This window comes from Apodemus sylvaticus, chromosome 4, assembly GCF_947179515.1.
Source record: "Apodemus sylvaticus chromosome 4, mApoSyl1.1, whole genome shotgun sequence".
Classification (NCBI taxonomy): Eukaryota; Metazoa; Chordata; class Mammalia; order Rodentia; family Muridae; genus Apodemus; species Apodemus sylvaticus.
Window position 1 is genome coordinate 72,389,448 of NC_067475.1, and position 18,827 is coordinate 72,408,274.

The 18,827-nt window shown below is 37.6% G+C and overlaps 1 pseudogene; it reads right to left on the reverse strand.

The window, feature by feature from the left end:
- Positions 1-9,020: 9,020 nt before the first annotated feature.
- Positions 9,021-15,526, reverse strand: LOC127683640 (60S ribosomal protein L13-like; annotated as a pseudogene).
- Positions 15,527-18,827: the final 3,301 nt, after the last annotated feature.

An 18,827-nucleotide genomic window follows, 5' to 3' on the forward strand; every position in this document is an offset into this window, starting at 1 on the left:
CTCAGTTGTGGGTGTTCAGGAGCTGTGAGAGAGTCACACACACATGTCAGACACCGGACACTGGCCGCCTGACCAATTCTGCCCCAATCTCCAGAAGGATTCCTGATCTTCCTAGAAACACCATCTATAGTCATTTCATTTATAATATTCTCATAGGTTGTCCTATTCTGTTCTTCGTGTCTTTAAACATCAGAAACACATGCACATGATATACTTTTTTTTAATCCAGGAGCAGTAAATAATTATCTAATGACATTTAAAAAGGTCTGCTATTCTTAGTCCTTGTACATATGGCAGTTTATGTGCTACTTCAGAGATAACTAATTATAAAGAAAATAACAAATATTGCTTGAAGGAGATTTTAGTTTAAGGACAGAATTTCAAAGGGCCTTCTAGCTCAGCCTCTGACAGACAAATAGGTAAACCCTGTTCAGACATTCCTTGGGAACACAAGCCCCTGGTTTGAGGGCAGTGTTCAGATGTATCCAAATAACCACCTGCTCAGGTTAATGGTGGCAAGGTAAATGCCATCCTGGTAGTGTCCTATTGATCAGAGAAATATATGAACAGGTCTCAGAAGCTGGGCTCTCTTTCTGTTCTAAGCAAAAATGAGACCCTGCAGATTTTCCTGACTCTAGTTCTTTGTCATCAAGGAGGGGAGGCATTTTCTTCAAAAGCCAACTTCCCCTTGAAACCTATTCAGATGTACAGTCCTCTGTGCTTAATTATCTTATCCTATGGGGTCCCATACACTGATGGTATTTTGTGCTCTTCAGAGCCAGAATACCCAATACTTTCCAGTGCCTCTCAGAACCATGGCTGTGTCTAGTGCCTGACAATGCTACCATTGCCTTAACTCTCACATTTGAACATAATAAATCACCACAAGGCCCAGAAACCCTTCCCAGTCTCCTGTCCATCACTAGTCTGGCTTCACACTGAAGTCTTTGCCCTTACCTGTAGTAGACACTTACCAAGATGAAGGGTAGCACAAGATCTGTAGGTATCTTAGCCAGTGAGTGGATTGAAATGCCATGTCCACCAGCCCTTTTATTCTGATCTTGGTCTCTGTCTCAGCCTGTGATACAGTGGCTAGAGATGGGATGCCCTGCCTCCTGACACCCACATGGTTTTGTGATTGATCACTAGCCTTCTTGAGCATGACTGTTAGAACATGACTTAGGCGTGAAGAGAAGAGACGAATTCCTAGATACTTAGATCTGGCATTCCTACAGGCTGTCTTTATTAGGAACTGGCCAATTTTCCATCACCCTCCTTTTCTGCTGATACTTACTGTGACCTCTGCAACTTGCAGCCCACATTGAGCTAATAAAATCATGAAGTTTCTTGCATGACTGCTTTTATTCATGCATTTCTATATCTGTCCCTATGTGTATGAACTTTAGATATCCACAGCAGTAAAAGCATGATGGGGCTGGCTCAGCACCAAGACATGTTTAGGTGTGGTTCTGAAAGTCTATTTAGCCTGTGTCATTTTATGTTTAAACTTTCATAATGGAATATTAAGTAGAATCTATTTTGGAATATATGAAGATTAATGAAATTTCAAATCACAGATAAAAATGTCTCACAGAAAAAGAACATTATTTTATATGGTTTACAACAGACATGTACATAAACTGCTAAATATGGGTGAATAATCTGCTTTTCTAAATGTAACAATCTAGAGAGGCTCACATCAGTGAAGAATGCATATTGCTTTTGAAGAGAGGATCTGAGATAGATTCCCAGTACCCAAGAGGCGCAGCTCAAAACAAACTGTAACTCTAGCTTCGGGGCATCTAACACCCTCTTCTTAACTCTAAAGGTACAAATCACATACACAAATAAGTATGCAAACACACACATATAAATATACAAATAAAAAATAAAGCAGTATATTGGAAAGAATTAAAAGAAGATGGAGATATTCATAATGTCTACAAAAATGTCACAGGGAAATCCAAATTTTTGCAAACACAATATTCATTTAAATATGTTACATCTTTTAGGGGCCTTGATGTCACCTTTTTTCCCCTTTTAATCTATGATGTTTAATAGAGTCAAGATGAATTCCTTAACCTTTCTTAGAATTTATGGTTTTTCTTATACTCGGTAGTTGAATACATTCATCCTGCAGACATTTGGTGTTGTCTAAGTTTCTCTAGCATCTTCATTGATGTCTACGCTTAGGAACAGATATTCCTAAAGACTTGGGTCACCACAAAGACCTATCCTCTGAGACAGAGTGGGATATATGTGGTCACATGACCTTGAAGATTCATTCACTGTTTCAGCTGGATTGACTTTATTCTCCTGTTCATTTGTTACAATATCCTTAGTTATTGGGAGAAGTCTGGAAATAATCCCTGACTTATGCAATAGCAGTCATGTCTGGCTCACCTTGGAACTTCTGGAATGATTCGGCTGAGATACCAGCTATTCCACACTTATGCCTCTGTGCAGAACAACACCCAGTTCCTCAGCTGACCTACATGAGCATAGGTATGTATAAGTAGCATGCTATTTGGAGGAAAACTAGAAGCAAGCCTTGAGTGTGAGCTTTGGAGACTTAAGTCTCAAGCAAATATGAATATCATGACTAGTGTGGTGTTGACAGTCTGAGGTTTTCAATCATCAGGTGTTTCCTATGAGGCACAACAAGGATCAAGAGGCATCAACAACACCAATGTTGTAGTTGTGGCATAAGCTTGGGGTTATCTAATAGCTCTCTAATTACACCTCAGATCTACTCAATGAGAGGAAAATCATGCCTGCTATTGAAACCTAGACAACTATCCAGGGCTAGTGATGTTTTGAGTCTTGGAGGAAAACTTATCACAGTCAATTCACTTTATCAGGATAATCCTCAACTGCACTCTACGTACTTGTCCCTATACTCCACAAAAAAGTGTAGTCCTCACTCCCCACTAAGGAGAAATTCTTTTGTAAATAGAGATAATTAAAGAATACCACATGCATTCAAAACATGCAGATTGTAAGGATCAGTTCCAAAAGATTGATCTGTATAACAACTTCAGCAACTGAGGCTCAGCTGTCATTATGGAATAGTAAGTGAAAAAATTGTAAGGGCCAGAAGATCAGGGGGGTTGCTATGAGGTGTCTTCTAATAATATCAGAGGCTATGCCTATAAAGTCTCACCAGCATGGCTGCCTAAACATGAGCTGAACAATGATGACAACAACAATAAAAATTCAAACTGAACAGAGGAAAGCCCTTGAAGCCTCAACCCTACTGAAAGGACTACAGGCAACTAAGAAATGCTGAAAGCAGGAGAAAGTCTTTCCTGGGGAAGAACACATCAATGAGTTGCCTAATATTAAATGTTTAGCTATAAAATATATCCACAGATAACATTATAGACAAAGAATGTTAAATTTAGAAAAGTGTTTCAATTATATGTCTGTAACAAACATTACAAAAGAAGAGGCAATGAATTTGAAAAGGGTCGAGGAGGGATGTATGGTAGTGTTTGTAGCAATAAAGGGAAATAGGAAAATGATGAAGTATTGAAATCTCAAAATTTAAAGAAAATAACTTTCTGCTTGACATGTTAATTTTAAAACTTAGCAGAAAACTATATAAGGACACAGTAAAATACAACTGAAAACCAAATTTCATAATATGCACCAACACCAGCATCTTATTTCTAAAAAAAACAAAAACAAAACCACATAAATCACACATTTCTACGTGGATCTTAATCCTACCATGACAAGGTTGTTTCATAATATCCATGCCACTATTGTCCCAATGGGCCTATTATGCCATTCTTGTGATGACTATAGCTCATAAGGTTCCCAGTAGGAAAATACTTTTGAAGACTTTTTCTCCCATCCACCAGAATCTAACATAGCATATTTTTAGACTATTAAAGGTAACTGTCATGTTGTAAATGCCTTCGTCAGTACCAACATGTTTGCCTGTGCCCTGTAACAAAAGTGATTTGTGCTTTCATCAAAAACATCCTAGGCATCTGCTTCTGGTTCACAGCCCTAAATAGCCATAATAGTTCATATTCTTTTGGTCATCTTTTTGGTCAAACATTCACTAATGATGTGAGGTGAATTATACTAACAGAGTTGTGAATCTATACTACTCTACACTGTACTTCAGCAAATCATTGTCCACTAGTGATAGTAGTACACACACATACATATTCTCATGTAGCATTTCTGACATCTATTGTGTGAGATTTTCCATCCCACCCCCTCTCTGCCCTCTCCTTCCATTTCTTCCTTTGAGTTTAGAATCAGATCTGGAAGGCTCTTGAATGGCTTAGCAGGAGGACTAAGGTGTGAACATCAACAAACTATAGGATATGCATGTGACAAAATTGATAAATTGGTAAGTATTATATTAAAACATTTAGAATGGATAAATAATAATACTAAGATGGTTGATTTGAGTACTTACATTCTAGAATTGTGGAATAATGGCTAATCAGTAAATGCAATAAAGTATATGGATAAATTTAGGGTCAAGGTCGTAATACTCTTCTAAATTGATGCCAAAAATACCTACAGAAAATGAAACATCCTTCATGAACCAAATAGTGAAGAAATTAGGAACAAAAAGTATAAACCATTACCTAAATAAAGTAAAAGTAAAATTATTTCATTGTAGATTGAGAAAATGACAAGGATGTTCACTTTCTATATTTATAAAATTTTAGGTAGAAGGCTGAGATAAAAGATTCAAGCCAAAAGGAGAAAATTATAGAAAGTATGCTGTTTGCAGAAAGTATTAATCTATATGCAAATTGCCCTAAATTGACACTAGAAAAATCTCAGATATTACAAAACCAATATTCCACGTTCAGTATTATTTGTATAATTGAAAACTAAATACATTATGGAGGAACTCAGGAAACCCCTTTTCATGGTACCATTTGAAAAAAAAATGCCATGAAATAAACAAAATCAAGATGGCAAAGGAGTTCTACATCGATACTTTATGACACTGAAGAAAGGGATTGAAGGAATCACTAAAGATGGGAAGGCTTCCCATTTTAACATAATAACAAATTATTCTATGAAAATAACTATATTATAGAACGTAATCTTCAAAATTAATTCAATCCTCATGATATACTGTCTCCTCCCCCACAACTGAGCTGGCTGGCAGCTCCCGACTCTTCTGATGGCTACCTCCGGCCTTTGTTCCTGTGAACAATAAGGCTCCTCACCTCGACTACCAACTACCACCGACACCGCCTCAAGGCTGTTTTCACCTGACTCGCCCATCTGAAGGCAGGCGACCCGCTGAGACCTGGAGCCAAGAAAATTCACAGGCCCGCCTTTGAAGTGACCGACTTCTGGGAGGGGTGGTCGATTCCCCAAATACTATATAACTTGCCTTAAAAATATTAAAGTCAGTCTTGACCGGAATTACCGCCTTGACTCAAATCTTTTTCGCCTTAACCTCAAAATTCTCTTTCAGGTCACCCAGTTCACATGTAGCCGCTGGCGGACTACAATATACAACACAATAGAAAAGCAATACATGGTATTTAATAGAGCTTACACCAACAAAGTAATCAAACATAGAAAATTCAGTGCCATAAGTATCAAATTACCTACTTTCAAAAATTATATTTCAGAACAAAATTAATATATTAAACAGCATAAACTGTGGAATACTGCCAGGAAATATTAGGTATACCAGTAATGTAGACTTCAGAAGCCAAAGACAACCCTACACAGAGACATCTGTAATCTTTGATTGATTGGTCTGGAATTCTTTTTCTTTGTTGAGTCTTTGTGTAGTTTAGGTATCAGGGTGACTGTGGCCTCACAGAATGAGTTTGGCAATGTTCCTTTTGTTTCTATTTTGTGGAATAATTTGGGGAATATTGGTATTTTTTAAATAATTATTTATTTTATGTATATGTGTACACTGTAGCTGTCTTCAGACACACCAGAAAGGGGCATCAGATCCCATTACAGATGACTGTAAGCCACCATGTGGTTGCTGGAAATTGAACTCAGAACCTCTGGAAGAGCAGTTAGTACCCTTAACCACTGAGCCATCTCTCCAGCTCCCAAGTATTGCTATTAGCTCTTCTATGAAAGTCTGGTAGAATTCTGCTGTAAAACCATCTAGCCCTGAGCTTTTTTGGTTTGGAGACTTTTAGTAACTGCCTTTATTTTCTTGGGGGTTATAGGATCATTAAATTGTTTACCTGATAAGGATTTAAGTTTGGGAAGTTTAAGAAAATCATTTTTTTTTTAAGATTTCAAATTTTGTACAGTACAGGTTTTTGAAGTAAGACCTAATGACTCTTTGGATTTCCTTAGTGTCTGTTGTTATATTTTCCTTTTTATTTGTGATTTTGTTTACTTGGATATTATCTCTCTGCCTTTTAGTTAGTTTAGCTAAAGGTTTGTCTATTGTAACATAACTTTAAATGCTGTTATGTGAATATTAATTGTATTTTCTCTTGTACTCTAAGATGACTACTTCATTGCTTTGCTTGCTTACAGGTAAAATGGAGAAAAAATATCAGTCATCACTGATTTCTGAAAAATTCATAGAAAAAATGTTTTTGAGATTAAATCATTTCTGAATAGAGGTCACCAGCATTCCTTATATTGCATGGGATGGAGAAACAGAAACACCTTGACAAACTGGTAAACCATTTTTTTCTTATCCATATGGTAATGTGAACCTGATACCTATACTACAGACTATGTATACAAGCCTTAAATTCTGGTCTTCCTATAAAGCAGGCATAGCACTCACACATCCTCATTGCCTCACATGTGAGATGCGGGAGGACTTGCTCAGTATGTACATGCAGAGAGGCAGAGGTATGGATCAGCTGACATCTCAATCTTGTCATCCTAGAAGGTGGAGTTTGGGGTTGCAGACATGCCATTGTAGAAACCAGGAAGAAATTCCTGACTTGTCTCCATTACTAAGGTCTTGGAGCAACCTGAGCAGGAGAACAAATGTCAGTGCTGGTGAGACAGTGGTAGATGTTTAAGTGATGTGGCCTCACACTCCACTGTCTCTGGATACACATTGTTATTTAGTATCCTGAGCCATAGGAGTAGTTATTTATATTTTGAAACATCACTGATCATGTTCACAGCATTGTTTAAAATGTTTAAAATAGCCAATGTGTACATCATTCTGGTATTTTTAGGTTTATTTATGTGTATGTGTATGAATACTTCTATGTATGTATATGTTATATATTCATGCTTGATACCATGGGTGTCAGAAGAGAGTATTGGATCCCTTTAAATTACAGGCTTTTATGAGCCACCCAATGTGGGTGCTAAAAACCAGGTCCTTAGCAAAAGTGGCAAGTGTGCTTAACTACTGAGCCATATCTCCAGTTTCAAGCACCCTATTTTAATTAATGAAAATCAAAGTATAAAACTTTGGTCAAGTTTTCAGAGTTCATTATAATCTCATGTACACAGCCAAAGACATGAGTGACACCAAAATACAGGACTGGTACTTTCCAGATGAGCAAAGGCCACAGCACTGTGTCACAATGAGAAGCATATCCAAACTACAGAAGAGAATGTGGCTCAGCAGCCCTGAACAACTGTAAGATGGAAAATAGTAAATAGTTGAATAGAGGTTGAGCAGAAGACTTACATAATTCACATTGGAGTTTAAATCTCTTAGACAGTTTTCTTAGTCTGATTCCTACTGTTGTGATAAGACACTGACCAGAATCAACCTGAAGGTTAGCGGTGTTTCTTTGGTTTAAGTATCCTAGATCATAGTCCATTGGGGGAGTCAAGGAAGAATGAAGGGCAGTAATTGAAGCAGAAACCATGGAGAAATGCTGCTTACTGGCTTTGTCTCCTTGGCTTCTCAGTTTGCCTTTTTATATACTCCAGAACCACTTGCCCAGGGATCATACTGCCTACAGTGAGCTGGGCCTTTCACCACTAGTCATTAATTAAGAAAAATCCAACAGACTTGGTCACAGGCCAATCTCATGGAGACATTTTTCTAAGTTGGGGTTTTTGTCTTCTTAGATGATTCAAGCTTATATCAAGTTGACAAGATCCAAAGAGCACAGCAGGGCACAGACTTCACCAGTAACAGAATGCTAACTATTTAAGTGTGATGTGAAAATGACTTAAGGAATGACCACATTGTTGCGCTTCTGCCTAAGCCTTTTACATTACAACACCATACTATCTTCTTCAAATTTACAATCAATAACCATGAAGTCAAGAAAATAATCAACAAAACCACAATAGTATTCTATTTAATTGTTTATGGATTGGCATTGGTCCTCATTCATAACTCTCCTTGGATCTGCTTGGCAGTGGAGACAATTTTCAGAGGACTCTGGGCATCTGGGTACATGTTAATGTTGGAGGCTCAGAGAAAAAGTGAGTTAGATTAATAGACAGACAACAGGCAGATGGACAGACAGATAGAATAGATAACACATGATCACCAGAAAAGAATGAATTTTGATTAAAAAAGACTTGAACTTCTCTAAATACATACTGCTGCCTCTATTTGTACATATGTGTATGTCTTCCCCACATTTCACTTATCTTATCAAACCCATTGAAGAAACAGATTAGTCCCAAAGGTTTCTCAGTGAAGGGTTTATAAATGCCTAAGGAGAAAATGAATTTCCCCTCATATGATTCAATCTGATTGTGGTTTGTTGATATCTCATTGTATTAATATATACATATTTTTAAAATTAAACCTCATAGTCATGTTTGTCTTTTCAAGCACCCTGCCTTACAATAAATTTCAACCCTTTTCATTAAAAAAGTACATGTATACCAGTTTAAAATATCATTTTGTATGACACTATAGCTGTGAAGGACTGAGGAAATGTTGAACGGGGAGAGGCTTTAAAAATAAAAGTTTGAGCCCATTCCTGGTAAGTATTTAGGACATGTGGTGTTAAAATTCACCTGACTACCCATGGGAAAGTCCCTATTACCTGGTTGTCAACACAGAGAAGCAGATGTTAACAGCCCAAGCCTTCTCTCTTCATTTCTCATCTTTGGTCATCATCGTTTTGGGTCATAAACTTCAGACATCCAAAATTCCACATGAATATGAAGATCAAAGTTGTGACTCTGCTTCTTCTAAGAGCCTCACAGCGCTTCTGTCTTAGGATTTCTCCAGTTACGTTCTCATCAGGAATAAAGGAAGGCTATTTAAAAACATATTAAAAACAACAACAATGAGTAGATTCACTGACTTTAGAAAGAACTATACATTTTTATATTTTCTGTTGATATTATACAAAATAGTGAGCTTCACTGTGAACTTTTCAGATGAGAATGACACAGGTCAATCATATCTATCACTCTTAAATCATTCTAAGAAAGATCTATAGCTTGCCCCTACACAGGTAATTTGTCAGAGAGCTACCATGTACAAGTCTTTCCTCCAGCCACTGTTTTCATTTTTGTATTTTTAATTTTGTCCATTTTTGGAGATACTCTGACTTTCACAGGCCCTTTATTAATAATTCTCATTGATACTGCAATATTATCGTTAAAGAGAGAAAATGAGACATACACACACACAAAAAAAAACAAAAACCCAGATTTTAAAATCCCATCTCAGCTTATCTGGGCTCAGCTGGGTCTTGTGACTAGGATTTTGTCTACACTGACAGAAATACTCCTATGGCAGGAATCCTTGAAACATGAGATTAAGGATGACAACAGTTCACTTGCTATCCTTAAGTCATAGTCCAAGCTAAGTTAAGGATCCATGAATCTCATGGAGGAAGGCTGGTGAGGAACATTTGGTCATTGCTAGTCACAAGACCATGTGGGTGTCAGGAGGCTGGTCAGCCATACCCAGCGACTGTCTCACAGGCTGTGCCAGAGCCTAGCATCAGAATAAAAGGGCTGGAAGACAGAGCATCTCCATTCACACACATCCTGAGGTGCCCAAGGATCTTGTGCTGCCTGTCATCTTGGTAAGTGTTCACTGGGCACAAGAGCATCGTCTGTACCAGAAGGAAGCTAAAAGGAGATCTGGAGGAGAGGCACAGCAGAAGCCCAATAGCCAGGAGACCACACTGACAGAACATAGAAAGAGGGGTGGGAGATGGAAGTCTTGGGAGAAGGTGGTGGGGAAAGATACATTGATCCATAGAAGGCAGTAGAAGGAACTGGGTGAATCAGAAGACAATAATCTGCCCTTCAGTGGAGTGGCCCCCTCAGGAAAGAATCCTAAAATACAGAAAGCTGTGGACCTTGGTAGGCTTCAGGAGGAGGAGAGGAAGGAGAAAAAGGAGGAAGAGGAGGAGGAGCAGGAGAAGGAGGAGGAAGAGGAGGAGGAGGAAGAGAAGGAAGAAAAGGAAGAGGAAGAAGAAGAGGAGGAGGAGGAGGAGGAGGAGGAGGAGGAGGAGGAGGAGGAGGAGGAGGAGGAGGAGCTTCTTCTGGTAACACAGACCTGGGATAACTTAAAAAAAAAGATTAACAGGGAAGACAGAACACCAAGGGATCTTTGGGTTTGGAAAACACAGAGCCATGGATTAGAATTTCATTACAGGTTGCTCAGAATTTTTAAGACATACTAGCAATAGACTTTTTAAGTCAACTACCAGGCAACATGGGATGTTAAACTGAGTTCAGACTTCCCTGAAAGGAGGGAGCAGACCTGGTTCATGCTTTCAGGACTGAGTTCGGTATTTTATGAAATGACATTAGAATAATCATCATTTCTTTTCTGACATCACTATCATAATCAGTTCCAGAAGCTTGAGAAATCTGTGGAAATTTTACCTGAATCACCATATAGCATGATTGTTATAGATTAAGTCCAATGGCATTGTAAAATATGTCATTCAGAATTATGATGTGGAGGATGAAATTCTGAATATGCCTCCAGACTATGAAATCTCTCAACTTGGGGACTGTTACAGGAGAATATATTTTTAAAAGAATAAGAACCTGTTTTTTGTTTTGTTTTGTTTTGTTTTGTTCTGTTTTGTGTTTCCTGTCAAAGCTTACAAGTTAATTTGACTTTGTAGGCCAGTACTGCAGAAGACCTTGGGGTCTGTTAGAAATAAAACTACTGACTATGGGATTTCTATGACTATCAGTGATGTTTAGCGGTGGATAGGATGGCCCCAGAATCCTGGTTTTAACTTGCATTGTAATTCTCCCACAGACCCAGAGCATTCATCAGCAGAGATGTCCTGTCAGCAGAATCAGCAGCAGTGCCAGCCTCCTCCCAAGTGTCCTCCCAAGTGTCAGACCCCCAAGTGCCAGACCCCCAAGTGCCCTCCAAAATGCCCCCCTAAATGTCCTCCCAAGTGCCCCCCTGTTTCTTCCTGCTGTAGCCTGGGTTCTGGGGGCTGCTGTGGCTCCAGCTCTGGTGGTTGCTGTGGTTCCAGCTCTGGTGGCTGCTGCAGCTCTGGGGGTGGAGGCTGCTGCCTGAGCCACCACAGACCCCGCAGATCTCTTCGTCGCCATCGCCAAAGCTCTGGATGCTGTAGCAGTGGTGGCAGCAGTGGCTGCTGTGGCAGCAGTGGTGGCAGCAGTGGCTGCTGTGGCAGCAGTGGTGGCAGCAGTGGTTGCTGTGGCAGTAGCCAGCAGTCTGGAGGCTGCTGCTGAGCTGAGCAAGTAGCACTTTAGACAAGCCATTCAAGAGTAAGCCCCATTCAGAGGACCTTTTCTGGCCTGTTCTTCTCTCCTGCTGCCCTTTGTGTCCTGGGCTCTAAGATGCTGTAATCTTGTGGGAAGTCCTCTTTTGAAGAACCTGTCTTCTAGGGGACAAAATAATAAAGTGCTTCCCTAACAATCTTCTTTAGACTCTTGATCATTTAACTACAAGCATCTTGCAGATCAGCTTTGCCAATCATGGCTCAGTTGTTTCAAAGATGACTCAGAAGCCTATGGCTATGTGGAACAGTAGCAAGTTAACCCACAGTGTGGACAGTGCTTCCTCCCTCACCTTTATTACTTACAGTGATGGTCAGTCTATCACATATGTTGCCCATTGGTGTTACTGTTTCTTTAAGGATTCACATCTATTTTTCTAGGTTTATATCTTTGACTCTATTATGTTAGTGAGTATTAAAGTAGCATTTGTAAGATCTAGTATGATGTGAGAGGTCCACAATATGTAATTCCTCTTGCTATAGTGAAAAATTGCTAACAAATTATGTGTCCTTTAAATGGGAGGTATTTGATCACCTATTTAATCAACAAGCAATGATTTGATTCCAACCTCTCCTCACAATCAGAATTAGCTAGAGGAATCACAGAACTCAGAATTTGAAAGAACAAACATAAACTTCATCCAAGAATTTAAGGAATTAAAAGCAGTCATAAAGATGAAGTTCAATAAACTTAAAGCCAATAAATGCTTGAGTGATTCTCAAAGAAACAAAAGCATAAAGCTGATGGAAATGAAAAAATAATCTAGGATGTGAAAACGAATTCAAAACAAACACACAAACATTAAATAAATAGGACACAAGCTTAAATGAGAATGAAATTGAAAAACCCAACAACTCCAAAAGAAAACTCAGGAAACCTGGTAAGTAGGGTTAATCAAACAGAAGACAGAATGTCAGGGTTCAAAGATAAAGTAGAGAATCTAGATGACACAAACAAAGAATATTAAATAGTCTAGATTAAATAAGCAAGAACATTAAATTTTTAATTTAATTTAAAAAAAACACTGGGGAAAAATTTATAGGAAATTTAGGACACCATGAAAAGACCTTCTAATTATAGAAAAGATGAGGGAGAAGTTTTCTGTGCTACTGATGTAGACCAGATCTTCAACAAGTTGGCTTATAATTGCCTTTAACTTCAGTTCCAGGAAAATCAGAATCCTCTGGCCTCTGTGCTTGATTGTACTCATGTTCATACATACACACACACACACACACACACACACACACACCCACCCACACCCACATATACACACAAACACATAAATACACACATACACACTCTATCTCTCTCAACATAATAACAATAGGTTTTATTAAATTTTAAAGAAAATATAGGAAGCAGTATTTCAGACAGAAAGAGAATGAGCATAATAAATCAATAGACTGGAGTAAAATATGGAACCACAAATATTATAATGCAGAGTACTATTGATCACAGAAGAAAGAGCAACAAAAAGGCAACAACACCATGATATTTAACACAGACATTTTTCCTTTGTATTAAACGCAGGTTTCTTTCTCATACAATATAATCACAATACAGCTTTCCCTCCCTCTACTCCTGCCAGTTCCTCCCCAGCTCCTCTCCCATTTGGATCCACTCCCTTGATGTTTCTCATAAAATGAACAGACTTCTTTGAGATAACAACAAAACATAATAAAATAAAGTAAAAATCATAATATTGATAAGCCTACAGAAAAATGTAAGGGTCCTAAGAGAAGACATAAGAATCAGAGGCCTGCTTGTTCACACATTCAGGAGACACATAAAAGAACTACACTAAAAGCTAAAGTACATATGCAGAGGTTGGGGTACACATCCCTGGAGGCCCTGAGACTGCTGCCTCAGTGTCTGCAAGCTCATATGAGCTTTGCGTAGTTGTTTTAAAGTGGCAAGTTCTGTTGTCCTCTGTCTGGTCTCCCCAGTTCCTTCAGTTTTCTCTTCTACAGGGTTCCTTGAGCTCTGTTGGGGAGGAATTTGATGGAAACATCCTATTTAGAGCGCTGAATACATACATTTCAAAAATAATTTTAAATATTCATGGCATCAACTCTCCAATCACAAGACAAAGGTTGGCTGAGTGGATCAAGAAAAAATCCATCCATCAACAAAAACATACAATAGCTTTATAGATAGAAATAGCTTTAATCTGTATTTCCATGATTGGTGAGGCTGAAGTATTCTCAGCCATTTGAGTTTTTGCTATTGAGAATTCTCTGCTTAGATCTGCACCCGATCATTTATTTGTTTATGTTTTCCTGATATATGGTTTATTGAGTTCTTTATCTAATTTGGGTATTAGTAATCTTCTATTGAATGCATAGCAGGTAAAATTCTCTCCTCATTCTGTAGGCTGCCACTTGGTCTGAATGATGTTGTACTTTGTCATGCAGAAGTTTCCCTGTCTCATATGATCCCATTTGTGAATTGTTGATTAACTGTTGGTGTCTGTGCCAGTGCTGTTCTGCTCAGAAAGCCTTTTCCTGTGCTAATAAATTCAAGGCTATTCCCCACTCTCTTTTCTATTGGTTCAGTGTATCTAGTTTTCTGTTGAGGTTTTTGATGCATCTGGAGTTGAGTTTTGAGCCAGGTAGTATCATGGATAGCTAGATTATTTTCCATATAGCCATCAAGTTTGACTAGGACCATTTGGTGAAAACAATGTTTTTATTCCAATGAGTATTTCTGGACCTTGAATCAAAAACCAGGTGTCCACAGGCATGTGGATTTATGTCTGGGTCCTCAATTCAATCCCATTGACCAACATGTTTGCTTTTGTGCCAGTACCATGCTATGTTTATTACTAGAGCTTTGTAGTACAATTTGGAATCAGGGATTCTGATACCTGTTCAGCTGTTCTTTTACTACTCTGGGTTGTTTTAACAATCTTGGATTGTTTGTTGTCATATACAGCTTAGAGTTTCCTTTCAAAGTCTGTGAAGAATTATGTTGCGATTTTGACGGGGATTGCATTTAATCTATAGATTGCTTTTGGTAGAATGACCATTTTTCATCATATCAATCCTACTGATCCATGAGCATGGGAGATATTTCCATCTTGTGAGTTCCTCTTCAATTTCTTTCTTCAGTGACTTGAAAATTTTAATCATACAGGTCTTTCCCTTGCATGGTAAAAGATACCCTAGGATATTTTATATTATTTGAGGCTACTGTTAAAGGTGCTGTTTCCCAGATTTCTCTTTCAGATTATTTATCATTTGTCTATAGAAAAAATACTGATTTTTTTTGTTTATGGAAAATTTATTGCAACACTCCAACTTGGCGTTGCTTTTTCTTTTCAACATCTTGCTCTGCAATTCCCTTCATCCTTTTGCTCAGATGCCAAAGAGCCAGGCATTGGCACCGGCCTTCTGAAGACTGGCAAAAGCCTTGAAGTTAGTCTCTTCTTCTGTGATGTTTTACGTTCTTCAGCAGAGCTGTCCCCCTTCTTTGGAGCAGAAGGCTTTCCGGGCAAAAGTAAGAGCTTGGAGCGGTTCTCTTTCAGGTGCTGCACGTTGGCCTGTAGTGAGTCAGTGGATTGTTTCACCTCCTTGAGTCCACAGAGAAGCCAATGGTGGGAGCCAGTATCTTGTAGATACCAGCCACCCTGAGTTCCCCTAGGCTGAAGGCCCTGCCAGCTCTGACCTTGATGTGTTATCTAATGGTAGGGCACCTTAGGATGGGCCTGATGGGACAAGACATGGGACGAGGGGCAATGCCATGTGCAGGGCTTTGAGTCTGCTGATCTTGAGTGCCGGTGGGTTGAAGCAAGTATCCACTTGCTGCTGGCAATCCTTGTGGAAGTGGGGCTTCAGGATCATGCCATTCCAGCTGGGCGCCATGGCTGCCTCCTATATCAGGATACTCATATTTTGAGTCAGTTTTATATTGTTACTTTGCTTAGAATAGCTATAGGAGTTTCATGGAATTTTTGGGTCCCTTATCTATATTATTATATCATCTGCAATAAAAATACTTTGACTTCTTTTCCAATTTGCATTTCCTTGATCTCCTTCAGTTTTCTTATTGTTCTAGGTAAGGCTTCAATTATTATATTGGATAACTATGGAGAGAATGAACAATGCTGTCTTAATCCTGATTTTAATAGAATTTATTTAAATTTCACTCAATTTACATTGTTGCTGATATAATGGCTTGTTGTAAATTGCCTTTATTATGTTGAAGTATGTCCCTTGTTCCTAACATCTCAGGGAAGTTTATCATGAAGGGGTGTTGGATTTTGTCAAAAGTCTTTTTTTTTTTTTTTGCCTCTAGTGACATAATCCTGTATGTTTTGACTTTCATTTTGTTTATATGGTGGATTACATTTATTGATTTATGTATTTTGAACAATACCTTCATCACTGTGATTAAGCCTACTTAATTATGATGGATGATCTTTTTCATGCCTTCTTATATTCAAGTGAGCATTTATGGAGAATTTATGCATCTATGTTAATAAGGGAAATTGGTCCATAATTCTCTTTCTGCGTTGGGTGTTTATGTTCTTTGGGTATTAGGGAACTGTGGCCTCATAAAATAAACTGGGCAATGTCTCTTTTGTTTCTATTTTTGTGGAATAATCTGACAAGTACTGGAATTAACTCTTATTTGAAAGTCTGTTCGAATTTTGCACTGATACCATGTGGCCCTGAGTTGTTTTATTTTGTTGCTTTTGCTTTTGCCTTGGGAGACTTTATTAGTTTTATTCTTCCTTAAATTGATTAGTTAATTTAGTTTACATCCTGATCACAGCTTCTCTTTCTCTCTTCTCTTAGTCCCTTCCCCCCCCCCCACTTCCTTTCTCTTCAAAGAAGAGGCCTGTTTAGGAGACTCTTAATGGCTACTATTTTACTAGTGTTTATTCATCTGTTTACATTGCTTATCTTTTTTTTTTAACTTTGGTAAGCGGTACGTATATAGAAAATTATTCACTTTTAGATATTTTAATTTGATGAAGTTCAGGCTTTTAAAATATGTCCTTGTGATTCTTTGGATTTCTTTGATGTCTGTTGTTATGTTACCCTTTTTTTAATTATGTTAATCTGAATCTTCTCTGTTAGCTAATTAGCTAATTAGGGTAAGAGTTTGTGAATCTTACTGCTTCTCAAAAAATCAACTCTGTTTCACTAACTTTTTTTCCACTAACTTTTTGTATTGCTTTGTTGTTTCTATTTTATTGATTTCAGCCCTGAGTTTGATTATTTCTTGCAACCTAATAAATACCATTGGGTTTGATGTTTTTCTTTCTATTCTACAGCTTTCAAGTATGTTGTTTTTCAGTTTCTATGAGTTTAAAAGCTATCTGTAGTTTCTATTGTTGTTGATATCCAGCTTTAACCCATGGTGGTTCTGAATTCTTTTATGTAGGCACTTAGTGCTATGAATATGCCTCTTAGAACAGTCTTCATCTTATCAAAGAACAATTAACTAAGAAGAGATCTAACATGTATGAGTCAAACTTTAATGCATCCAATTTCATAAAAACTGCACCACTATAATTAAAGATACAGACCATCAACCCAATAATAGTCATTTCGATACCCCACTTACTCTAATAGGCAATTAAACAAATAAAATTATATAGAAACTTCAGAATTAAATGTCATCATTCAACAGATGGATTTACAGATATCTATCCAAACATCAACAAACATGTATTCTTCTCAGAAGTACATGGAAACTTCTCTAAAATAGACTGCTCCTTGAGACACAAAACAAATCCTAAACAATTCAGAAAGATTGAAATAACTTAGCATGTCTTATCAGTTTATAATACGATAAATCCTTTTTACTTTTTAAAATGAAAATAAATTCTTCTCTCATATAATATATCCTGCCAACAGTTTCACCTCCCTCTACTCCTCCCAGCTCTCTCCACTTCTGCTCTTCACCAGATCAACTCTCTCTGTCCCCATCTTAAAAAAAAAAAAAAGAGCATGCCTCCAAGAGAGAATAATCAAACATGACAATACAAAATACAATAAGATGAGGCAAAAGCCCTCAACTAAGACTGAATAAGAAAGCCTCCTAGGAGGAAGAAAGTCACAAGGGTGGGCAAAAGAGTCAATGACACACCCACACCACACCCACACCCATAGCTGAAGTCCCCAAAACTACTCAAGCAAACAGTCACAACATATACACAGAGTACCTATTGTGGGTCCCTGAAAGTCCTGTGCTCAGTAAGTCTTAAAATAGACAGAAGGAAGGAAGGAAGAAAGGAAGGAAGGAAGGAAAGAAGGAAGGAAGAAAGGAAGGAAGGAAGAAAAGAAGAAAGAAAGAACCTAAAATTCCAGTAAGTACACTAACTTTAAGTACACTAACTTTTAGTAAATGAACAATTTGTTACTGAATAATGAAAGAAGAAAATAATGAAGGTTACATAATAAGATATATAAAAACTTTCTCTGAACTAAATGAAAATAAACTCTGGATATATTAAAATCAGACTTATAAAGGAAATTTGAAAATCTAAGTCCATCTTTAAAAAAAATGAGAAAGAGCACAAATAAATGACTTACTTGTACAACTCAAAAATATGTAAAAGTAGGAACAACTAAATCCAAACTCAGTGGACAGAAAAAAAAAAACTAAAAAAAAAAATCAGTCAAAATTAATGAAATTTAAACAAAGAAAATAATAAATATAGAAGTTAATATGAGAAATTGGTCATTGAGAATAAATAAGATTGACAGACTCTTGGACCAACTAACAAAAAGAAAGAAAGAAATGACGCAAAATAACAGAATCATAAATGAACATGTATCATTGCAATGAACAACAAAGAAAATTTGAATCTTATGAAGAAATGCTTTAAAAACCTGAACTATATTAAGTTGGGAAATCCCAAAAAAAAAAAAAAGGAAAAAAAATACTAAGTTTTACATGTAACCAGCACACCACAATTAAACCAAGAAAATAATAAACCTAAACAGACCCATAACAAATGAAGAAACTCAAATAGTATTTAAAAGCCTTTACACACACGTACACACACTACACACACACAGAGATACGACAGACAGACACACACATACAATTCAGGGCTAGGTAGATTCGTAGAATACTAAAAGACATTCCAAGAAAATCTACAGCCAGTCCTTCTTATCCTATTCAAACAGAAGAAAGAGAGAAGAGAGAGAAAGAAG